Source organism: Talpa occidentalis, unplaced genomic scaffold (genome assembly GCF_014898055.3).
Source record: "Talpa occidentalis isolate TD23 unplaced genomic scaffold, MPIMG_talOcc4v2.1 talOcc4.7, whole genome shotgun sequence".
NCBI classification, from domain to species: domain Eukaryota; kingdom Metazoa; phylum Chordata; class Mammalia; order Eulipotyphla; family Talpidae; genus Talpa; species Talpa occidentalis.
The window spans coordinates 84648430-84659250 of NW_023605083.1; positions in this window are offsets into that span (position 1 = coordinate 84648430).

Here is a 10821-nt window from a genome sequence, read left to right on the forward strand (position 1 = left end):
GACCAGCGTGAAGCTTTGGTGCCACCTAGATGTCAGGGCGGAGATTGCGGGAGTGCTGCTGAGAGCCCCAGGGACCCTCAGGTGAGCTAGCTGGCTTCCAGGGCGCCCAGCCAGGCTGGGGATTCCAGGGCGAGTTTGGGAATGTCATCTCCCGGCCAAATCCGGGGGTGCCAGGGCTCCGCCTAGGGCGGGTCCTCCTTTCACATGAACTCAGTTGTTTGCTGCATCAAGGTTTCTCTTGACCTTCTTAAACTAATGTGTAACTGCTGTGTGAACAAGTTGCTCCACTAAGGCATGGTTCCCAGGAGGGTACAGGGCAGAAGGAAGGGAGGAGTAGACTGGGGGGCAGGGATGAGGAACCAAAGGCTGCTGGAAGCAGAGGCAGTGGGGGTGACTTCAGCCTTTGGGCAAGGATCTTGTCTCCACCCAGGCTGTTCTCCATGTTGGCTCAACGTGACTTTTAAAGATCATTTTATAATCTCACGAACCTGTTGACCCCACTAGTCTGGGCCTACTTTCTAGACCCCAATATGCATTCCTGCCCCGTCACCCTGGCCCACTCTCAGTGCTGTCTTTTTTGGTGTGGCGCTGGCCAGGAGAGTGAGTGTCTGTGGACTGGGTTAAATCCTGGCTCCAAGCCTGTACCCTGTGTCGGTTCATTCCCATATGGGATAAATTCCTTGATCTCAACCTACCTGGCCTCAGGGCCTTTGTCTGTAAATCAGGGATCATGATAATTGTGGGCACCGCCCTGCTGTGGAAAATAAGGGGGCTGACATGAGCACAGCCTCCCACTGTACCATACACATCAGTGATTCCTCCTGGGGGAGCAGGAAGAGGAGCTTCCAACCCACACCTCTTTGGTCTGGGACTACCCCAAGCCAGACTTCTCTCCTTTTGCTCCCTGACTGAGGGGCACAATTAGAAAAAGGCCTTAGAATTACAGATTGGATCCTTCCCTCTTTCTTCACTGACTTACTGTCAAAGTCCATACAAAATTGGTCCATCCTCTCTCTAAACTTGAGCTTTCTCTTCCTCTTGTCCCTCTTGTGCCATCCTGCAAAGACCACTTAATGTCAGCACCCCTACCTTTACCTCAGCAAATCCAGCCTCTCGCTCCTCCCTAAAGCTAATCCTTCTCTGTCTTACTTCCTATCCTCCTTACAAAAGTGCATCTTTCTCCAGCAGCCTGGCTCTCTCCCTCCCTTGCAAAGATCCTCTTTGGCACTCTATTCCCACTGCCTGTGGAGCTCCATTTGGTTGCCTCCAAATCTGGGCAGGTGGACAGATGTCATCATCTACTGCTCAAGAAAGGGCAGCCCTGACCCTTCCCAGATGTCCCCTTCCATTGTAGCGCTTCATGACCTGTGCACCCACTCTATGCCAGGGGAGTCAGGGAGAGCGGCCTTGCTGATCTTGGGAGGCAACAGAGAGCCTAGAGTGGGAAGACATGAAGAAGGCAGCATTTCAGGGAAGGAGTCAATGGTTATGAGCAACTTGGACAGGTACATGCAGAGTGAGGGGTGATCGGCGACAGACATGTCCCTTAAAAAGGTGAATGTAGGTGTGAGGCAGGGGGCACCAGTTCCGACAGGGAAGAGATGGAAGTCAGAAACCTGCAGGAGAACCTGATGAGCTCAGGGACTGTTGGTGTGTGGGGATAGCAATGGAGTTGTTGAAGATGCCTTGAACCTGGGTGGCTATATGAAGAGAAGTGCCAGGTGATCTTGGTTCAGTAATAATTTCTCTTTGTTCCACCAACTGTGGCCCAGAAGCAGCAGGGCCTTTGTCCTGCTGCGAGGCTGCACAATCAACAGTCTTGTTTTGAGAGATAGAGGATATCTAAATATTTATATCCCCTCCCCAGACCTCTCTACACACACACATATATACAAGCACCACCGCTAAGGAGAACCCACTTCCTGGGTGTGTCAGGCCCAGCAGGGTTCCCTCGGGATGCCAGACCAGGACCAAGTGGTGTAAATCCAAGCCTCTCCCTCAGGAAGCCCTGGTGCCATCTGTCTGTCTGGCCTCTGCTCTGTTTACAAAAAAAATGAGAGACAAGGTCCACCCATTCTTGAGAAATTTTCCTCGGTATTCCCAGTTTTTTGAGCCCTTCCTGCTCCATCCCTTCCAGGCATCTTCTGGTTTTTCTTGGACTTGACACAGTTTGAGTGACTCTGCATTCATGTTCAACCATGTATGGAATAAATAGAGCACCTCCTGGACAGGATTTGTCCCAGGCTAATCCCCCAGAGGTGTATGTAGGAGCACCTGTGGCAGGTCCGCCCTGATCCAGATAAAGCAAGGCAAAGGAAATGTGGGGTGCTGGGTGAACACCCTGGAGAAGGGGACCTTGGGTGAGACTCAGCACTGAAGGTAGAAAGCAGGAGATGAAGTAGATGAATGGTATCTTGGGTTATCTTTTCCTGGCCTTTTCTCTGTCAATCTTTATGAGCCTGTGGCCTTTGCTGAACAAATCCTCTTTACCCTATTTGTACCATTATTGTGATTACCCAAGCTCTGTCTCTACTATCTTTGAACCAGTGTCCTTGATATCAATTTCCTTCCAACAGGATTCCCTCTCCTGACTGTAAACACCCTTCTCTAGGGACACAGTCTGGAAGGCCGCTGTTTTTACCTTCTACCTTGGCAGAGAAGTTGAAGCCAAAAGAATCCAGAGGTGCCAGGAAAGCCCCCAGTCCTGTGTACACATAACCTGTTATACAACTTTGATCTCTCCCTCTCCTGTTGGTTTCCTCCACCAAGCTCTGAGTTCCCAAGGGATGGGACTCTGCCTCTCTCCATGTCTCAACGGCTACCACTGTGACAGCACATGGCAGACACATGATAAACACAGGTGATGAAGGGCTAGGGAAATGCTTTTTATTCTGCACAGACTGTGTGCCATAAAAACCAGGCCTCAGGGACTGGTAAGCAAATCATGGCACATGCAACAAGGGAGTACCACACAGCTGTAAAAAAGAGGAAGGCAGTTTTATTGGTTGCTTTGGGAAGGTTTTCAAAGTGTATTGTTAAATGAGATTTAAAAAGTAAAGCGCAGAACAGATGTGACTCCAACAGAAGAGAGAGAGAGAGAGAGAGAGGCTATGCGTCTCTTCAAGAATATAGAAGAAATTGGAAATAGGAAATGCCTTGGAGGGAAAGAACATGAGGGGTGGAAGGAAGTCCTACTGCTTTACTGTATGCCCTTGTATATGACATAAATATTTGTATGGGCAATGCTTTTATAAAAGTTTTCAGAAAAGCAATATTTTTAAAAAATTTGTAAAAATTAAAAAAAGAAGAAAAAAGAAAAGCAGGAAATGAAAGCGCAAATGAAGACATTCCTGGAGCCCCAAGCTTATCACAAAGTAGGAAGAGGCCTGGAGGAGCTCCCAGGCATATTTCCTCCCCAAATAAGGCTGCTCTAGTTGGTGTTTTTGTTGTTGTTCCCTTAGGAAAGAAGCAAATATTTTCTCTAATTTACTAGCAAGGATGCTGAGAGCCAAAAGGTGAAGTCTAAGGTGAAGTCAAGATCAGATCAAGAGGGACAGAATTATTTTTAGAATTCAGGTCCCCTGCTTCCAGCTCCTGAGGTCATGCCTCTCTCCTACAGACCTACTTCCAGTTTTCTTTTGCCCGCTCAAGTTTATAAAACACTCAGTCTCTCGTCTCCTCTCTTCCTCTGCAGGAACTTCAAGATAACTTGTGTCTCTGCATAGAGGGAGGTTTGCCCTTACTCTCCTGGTGAGCTGATCGCCCTCATGATGTTTGTGGTCACTCTGGATAGAAGTTAGTGTAAACCCAGGCAGCATTTCTTTCCCTTCTCCAACTTCAAGGCCCATTATAACTGCTATGGTACTTACTAGAAAACCTCACTCTCAAAAAGTCACCTGCTTTTTCAAGTGGCTTATGCATATACATCTTATTTTCCAAACTAAATGAGAAACTTCTAGAGAAAGTGCCGAAGACCAGCCTCAGCAAACTGGGTGTCAGGGGTTCCTGACGGATGGGACAGTGTCAACACAATTGAGGAAGGGATCAGACACACGCAATGTCTTATGTTAGTATGTCTGTCCCCGAGGGTCTCAGCAAGTCTTTATTCATTTTTAGCAAGCAGTGAGATTATATCACCAAATGCATAGAAGCAAAACAAAAACAATCAGTGCATTCTTTTCCCATAGACTTTTGGCTGCTATGTGCTCTCAGCAAGAAGGCAACCTTCAAGGTTAATAGATAAAAAACTAAACCTTACACTAAAACTTATATTTCTGTCTAGACAAATACCTAAGACAGTTGATAGCCGCTAGTACACTTCTATCAGCTCAAGCCTAAACATCAAAAGACTCTTCTATTCAAATGGCCTTCAGCCGGAGACCAGCTGCTTTCTGGTTATCAGCTAACAGGGTTTTCTACCAAGAAACTTCTTAACACAATTAACTTCATTTAAAAACTTTCCCAAGAAGCTTCTAAAAAAAGAAAAGGAAGGACTTACTATAATTGTTGTCCTGGGTTGCTTGTCAGGCATGCTCATGTATAACAAACTCTTTCCCATTGTCAGGCAGGCCAAATTCACAGTGTTCAATTTTTAAGCAGGTATTTCTTTGTGCCATTTACTTACAGCATTCTATACGTATAATTTATTGTCCAATGTACTTTCTGAGAAGTTTTTTCTTGTATGACCAAGAACAAAAACAAAGGGATGCTTATAGGTTATAGATTAATCTTCAGCCCCACGGAATCTTCAGCCCCACGGTGTGAGGCTCTTTGGGATCTTTGGCCCCACAGTGTGAGGCCTTTTTTCTTAGCTGCTTGCCAGTGTCTTATCTGGCAAAAACAAGGTGGGAAAAGCAGAACGGACCATGGTGATGTGCAGGTGGGAGATTTATGGGGACTACGCCTGAGAGAAGAAATCAAATACTGTAAAAATATGAACAATGTAAAAAAATTTAAAAATTAATAAAAGGGGGAAAAAAAGAAATACGCTGCTCTGTAAGGGCAGGCTGGAGCAGGCAGATGGGCCCACTGCCACATCCTGAAGTTACATCCCATCATTGGGTCCTGGCTTCTTGGGCAATTCGGGTCAGCATGACTTAACCTATTTCACGGGGACTCCTGACCTGGCGAGGCCCTTCCAGTGGTCAGAGTATCATGCACAACTGCAGGGGTAAGACAATTCCTACCTTCCTTCCCATTCCCTGGCCTGCCAGTCCCCAGACATTAGCAAGTTCTTCCAATTCAGATCTTGGGCTAAACTTCGCCCATTTTCCTTTGTCTTCCACAGAGAAGACATACCCACTGTTTTTTGTTTCTGCCCACCTAATGTTATTTGAAAAACAGCTGTTTTTTTAACTTTCATTTTCTTTTATTTAAAAAAAAATTTTATTAATTTTTTTTACATTGTCATTCATTTTTAAACAATATTCGCTTCCCCCCAGCTCCTCCGGTGTAGTCCCCATGGAATTCCTTCCCCAGTGCACCCGTGCACCATCACCTCAGTCCCCTGTGCTCCTCCCTCCCTCCCTCTGACCCCTCTCCTGCCTCCGCCCCTGCAGGATGTCTCTGATTTATAATTGTCTGTTTTTGCTTTGTACTGTTATTATTTTTTACACTGATGTCTTATTTGGTTCCCCTATATTCCTGCTCTAAGTGAAACCATCCGACATTTTTCTTTTTCCTTCTGACTTATTTCACGGAGCATAATTCCTTCTAGCTCCATCCGCGTTGCTGCGAATGGCATGAGTTTTATCTTTTTCGATTGCTGAATAATACTTCATCTTCTTGATCCAGTCACCTATTTTTGGGCATTTGGGTTGTTTCCAGGTTTTACCTATTGTAAATAGAGCTGCAATAAACATAGGTGTTCAGATGTTCTTTTGAATCAATGTATTTGTGTCCTTTGGGTAGATCCCTAGGAATGGAATTCAAAACAGCTTTTTTTTTTGTAGTTTAGGCATTTATTAGAATTTGAAATAGTTATATACACACACACACATTATTTTATGTTTGTCCATTTGTTTTTCATGTCTTTTTTAAAAATTGAGTTAATACTGGTTTACATCATTATTTTAGATATATAGATCTCCCTCCGAAGGTGTTGTTACTACACCACACCTTCCACCAAAGCACCCACAGCCCATTGTGCCCCCTTCCCACTGTGCTCTCACCCCTCCACTCACCTCCTCTGGTAGCCTCAGTTTTATAATCAGCTTTCTCTAGAGTTTGTTGTTAGCTTGGCTTTACTTGACCCTTTGTTTGGTATCTCACATTCCACATGTAAGTGACAACATCCAGTATTTTTCTTTCTCCTTCTGATTTATTTTGCTTAGCATAATCCCCTCCATTTCCATCCATGTTGCCGCAAATGGGAAGAGTTTATCTTTTTCTAACAGTGGAGTAGTGTTCCATTGTGTATACACACCACAGCTTCCTCATCCATTCATCTGTATTTGGATGTTTAGGTTGTTTCTGTAGCTTGGCTGTAGTAAATAGTGCTTTGATGAATACTGGAGTGTATACTTCTTTTCAAATTCGTGTTTTTGTATTCTTCAGCTACGTAGGAGTGGAATTGCTCTGTCACATGGTGAAATGGCTTTTATTAAATATTTGGTTAAGAAGATTTTCTTTGAATTTGGTTTGTGAGATTTGGTTGAGAACTTCTGCATCTATTTTTTTTTTTAATTATTTTAGACCTTTTCTATAAGGCATTTTTTAAATCATTTTTAATTTTATTTTTATATTCCCCATACAATTGCAACCCCCTTATTTTGACCCCAATCCCTCCTTTCCCTGACCCTCACTCCCTATAGAGTGTCTCTGGTTCATAGTTGTTTGTTGATTTTGATTTTCACTTTCTTATAGTTATTCATTTTCCTGGTCCCTTATTTAAGTTTTCTAGATTCCTGCTGTGAGTGAGACCATCCGGTATTTTTCTTTTTCTTTCTGGCTTATTTCGCTGAGCATGATCCCTTCCAGCGCCATCCATGTTGCTGCAAATTGCATGAGTTTATCTTTTTTGAATGCCGAGTAATATTCCATGGTATATATGTACCACATCTTCTTGATCCAGTCATCTATTTTTGGGCATTTGGGTGTTTCCAAAGCTTAGCTATTGTAAATAGTGCTGCTATAAACATAGGGGTGCAGGTGCTCTTTGGAATTGATGTTTCTGTGTCCTTTGGGCATCTATGTTTGTGGGTGATATTTGTTTACTACATTTGTCAGGACTGTTAGTCTCATAAAATAATTCCTTATGCCATAAAATAGTTCTTTGAATCTTTCCACTTGGACTTATCAAGATTCCTAAGAGTAGATTTTTTTTTAAACAATTTAAAAAAAAATTTTTTTTTTAAGGAGAAAAAGTACATTGACCTTTATTTATTTATTTATTTATTTTAATTATTTATTTATACAAGCACTGGGTACAAGTCAGAAGCGCAGGAGGGTGAGAGAATTCACCAGAGCCAGAGCGGGGAGCAGAGCAGGCAGAAGGACCGAAGTTCACTGCTGAGGGGAGCAGCGGGCGGCAGGAGAGGTCTGCGCGCCATGTGGGACCCTCCTCCGGTGGCTGGGAGCAGCCAGGGATTGAACCGGCGCTGCAGAGGCTGCCGGCAGCTTCACAACCCAGCGCTCAACCGCTGCGCCACCGGGGAGGCCCCCAAGAGTAGATTTTTGATCACCTGGACGCTAAGGGTTTTTGGAGTCCAATTTTTGCTAAAGACATTCAGAATGTAAATGCTCACTTAATCCTTTTATGATATTTTCAACATTCTTAGCTCTATTTCTGACTTCCACACTATGACTTCTTTTTCCTCTGGAGAATAAATTTGGGGAGGGACATTTAGTTGCCCGAAGTAGGGCAGGGATCTAATAGACACCCAGCCTTTGGTAGCCCTCCTTTCACTCCCAATTCCCAAAGTGAAGCTATCTGGCACTACCATAGTTGAGCATTTGGAGATTATGCAATATAGATTGGCTTGCTTATCACCGGCCTTCACCACAGGCTTGGGGATTCAGCTCTGCTAAGTCTTTCAAAGCTATCTGCTTTTCAGCTTATTGTTTCTCTTCTGTTCTTCTGAGTTTGTGAAATTATTTGTTCTAAACACAGCCCTTTCACATCACTTTTGGCAATGTTGACAAGCATCTTCTATTTTTCAGTATCTGTAATAGTATCCGCCTTTAAATTTCTTTTGTGTATGCCTTTTTAATTAATCAGTCTTGCCAAAGATCTGTTAATTGCTTCATTTTCAAAGACAGAATAAACTTGTCGCTATGTTGATCCTATGTTTAATTCTGCACATCTTATTTCCTTCTAGCTTTCTAATTATTTTGCTGTTCTAATTTCTTGAAACAGATGCTGAGTTCAATTTTTTGCCTTTCTTACATCCTAACTAAAACTTTTAGTGCTCTAAAATTTAAGTACCGGGCCTCCCTGGTGGTGCAGCAGTTGAGCGCTGGGCTGCGAAGCTGCTGGCAGCCTCTGCAGCGCCGTTTTGATCCCCGGCCGCCGGCGAGGGTCCCACATGGCGTGCAGACCTCTCCTGCCGTTCCCTCTGCTCCCCTCAGCAGTGTACTTCGTCAGTCTGCCTGTTCTGTTCCCTGCTCTGGCTCTGGTGAATTCTCTCACCCTCCCATGCTTCTGACTGTATCCAGTGCTTGTATAAATAAATAAGTAAATCTTAAAAAATAAAATAAAACTTAAGTACCAACTTAATTGTGTCTCTTGTTTTGGCATGTAGTATTTTTATTGTTTTGGTCAAATTTCCTTTGTGATTTCTCTTGGCTCCATGAGTTAATTTTGAAATTATCTTTTAATTTTGGTTTCTAACTTAATTGTGGTTTGAGTGTGGTCTAACAATCCTTTGAAATTGGTTGAGGTTGACTCTACTACCCAATATGTGACCAAGTTTTTTAAGTTTCATATGTACTCAAAAAGAATATATAGTTGTTAGAGGCAGTGTTCAATAGCTCTCCATTACATCAAACTTACTAAATGCTTAAATCTTTTATATACTCATTTCGGTTGATAGATCTGTCAATAGTTCAAAGTCATTAAAATCTCCCATTATATTACTTTTCTGTATGGTGTCAGCTTTTGTTTTATATATTTTGAAGTTATGTTATTAGATGCATACTAATTTATAATCTTCGTATTTCTCTGGATATACTTGTTTTTTTTTAATTTTTGTTTCAAAGATTCATTTATTTATGCATACAAGAACTGGGGTTCAGGCCAGAGGTGTGGGAGAGGTGAGAGGATTCACCAGAGACAGAGTAGGAGCAGAACAAGCAGATGTACTGAAATACACTGCTGAGGGGTACAGCGAGCGAGACAGGAGAGGTCTGCTGCACCGTGTGGGTCAGCTCCATGGCCGGGGATTGAACTTGTGCTGCTGTGGCTGGTGATAACTTGATAGGGCTGTCTTTAACCCTTGCGCCAACCAGGAGGCCCCATAATTGGTTTTGTTTTAAAGCCTATTTCCGGGATCACCATGTATTATACAACCCTATGGAGGCAGAGAATAATATACCTTGGAATCAGTCTATTTGGTTATTCAGAATTGCCCTATTTTTGCCAGTTATTAATATAGTTACCTGAGATTGAATTTTGATGAGTATCTGCTTGCTAGCTCTCTCCTACCCTTTCCTTATATCCTAGTTTGCTGATGTTACTAGCAATCAGCTTATGCAGTTTTTTTTTTAAATTTGTTAATTTCTTTTTGGGGAACATTTAACCTATTTATATAAATTGTGATTACTGACACATTTATTTCTATCTTATTTTTGGATACTCTATTTGTCCTATATTTTCTTTCTCTCCCCGTATCTTGTCTTTTTTTTTTTTTTTTTTTTTAAAGATTTATTTATTTATTTATACAAGCATTGGGTACAGTCAGAAGTGTGGGAGGGTGAGAGAATTCACCAGAGCCAGAGCAGGGAGCAGAACAGACTGACGAAATACACAATACACTGCTGAGGGGAGCAGCAGACATGGCAGGAAAGGTCTGCATGCCATGTGGGACCCTCGCTGGCGGCTGGGGATTGAACTGGCACTGAAGAGTGCTGCAGGCAGCTTTGCAGCCCAGTGCTCAACCGCTGCACCACGGGGGAGGCCCCGTATCTTGTCTTTTTATGGACTGGTTATATTTGTATTGGGTCAGCCCCCTTCTCTTTGGGCAACAGATTTTTTATGAAAATGTGTTTTATTTCATCCTTATTCCTGCAAGACAGTTTCATTGGGAATATAGTATTCCAGATATACAGGTAATTTCTCATAGAACTTTGAAGATACAGGTCACCAGTCTGGCTTATATAGTTGTGGATAAGAAGTTAAATGTCAATCTAATTGACTTTACTTTGGAGGTAATTTATCTTTTCTTCCTAGATACTTTTAAGCGCTGTTCTGGGATTTCATCCTGCAAGTGTCTAGAAGTGGATTGATTTCATGAAAATGCTAAGAGATCCTGAGCTGTTAGAGATGAGATGGATTGAACAGAATTACTAGCGTATTATAAACACTCTGATAAAAGCTTGAGGCTTTAATGTTATCTTGGAAAGTATAGTAATATACAATATCCTCGCTAGGACTGAAAAGATACTTGGAGAGTCAGAAAGGTAGGAGACTAAGGAACTGATGGAAAATGTTGATTAGGGTGCTAGACTTATTTGTTTTCAGTGAAAGGGAGGCCCATTCTCAGTACACACTCTCCAGTCCATTCCAAGGCTGGACCCAGCAGAGCCTCACTGTGTGGGAACCCCGGATCTTGGGGGAAGGATAGTAAAATGACAGGGGTATAAGCTCTCTATTAAATATGGTGG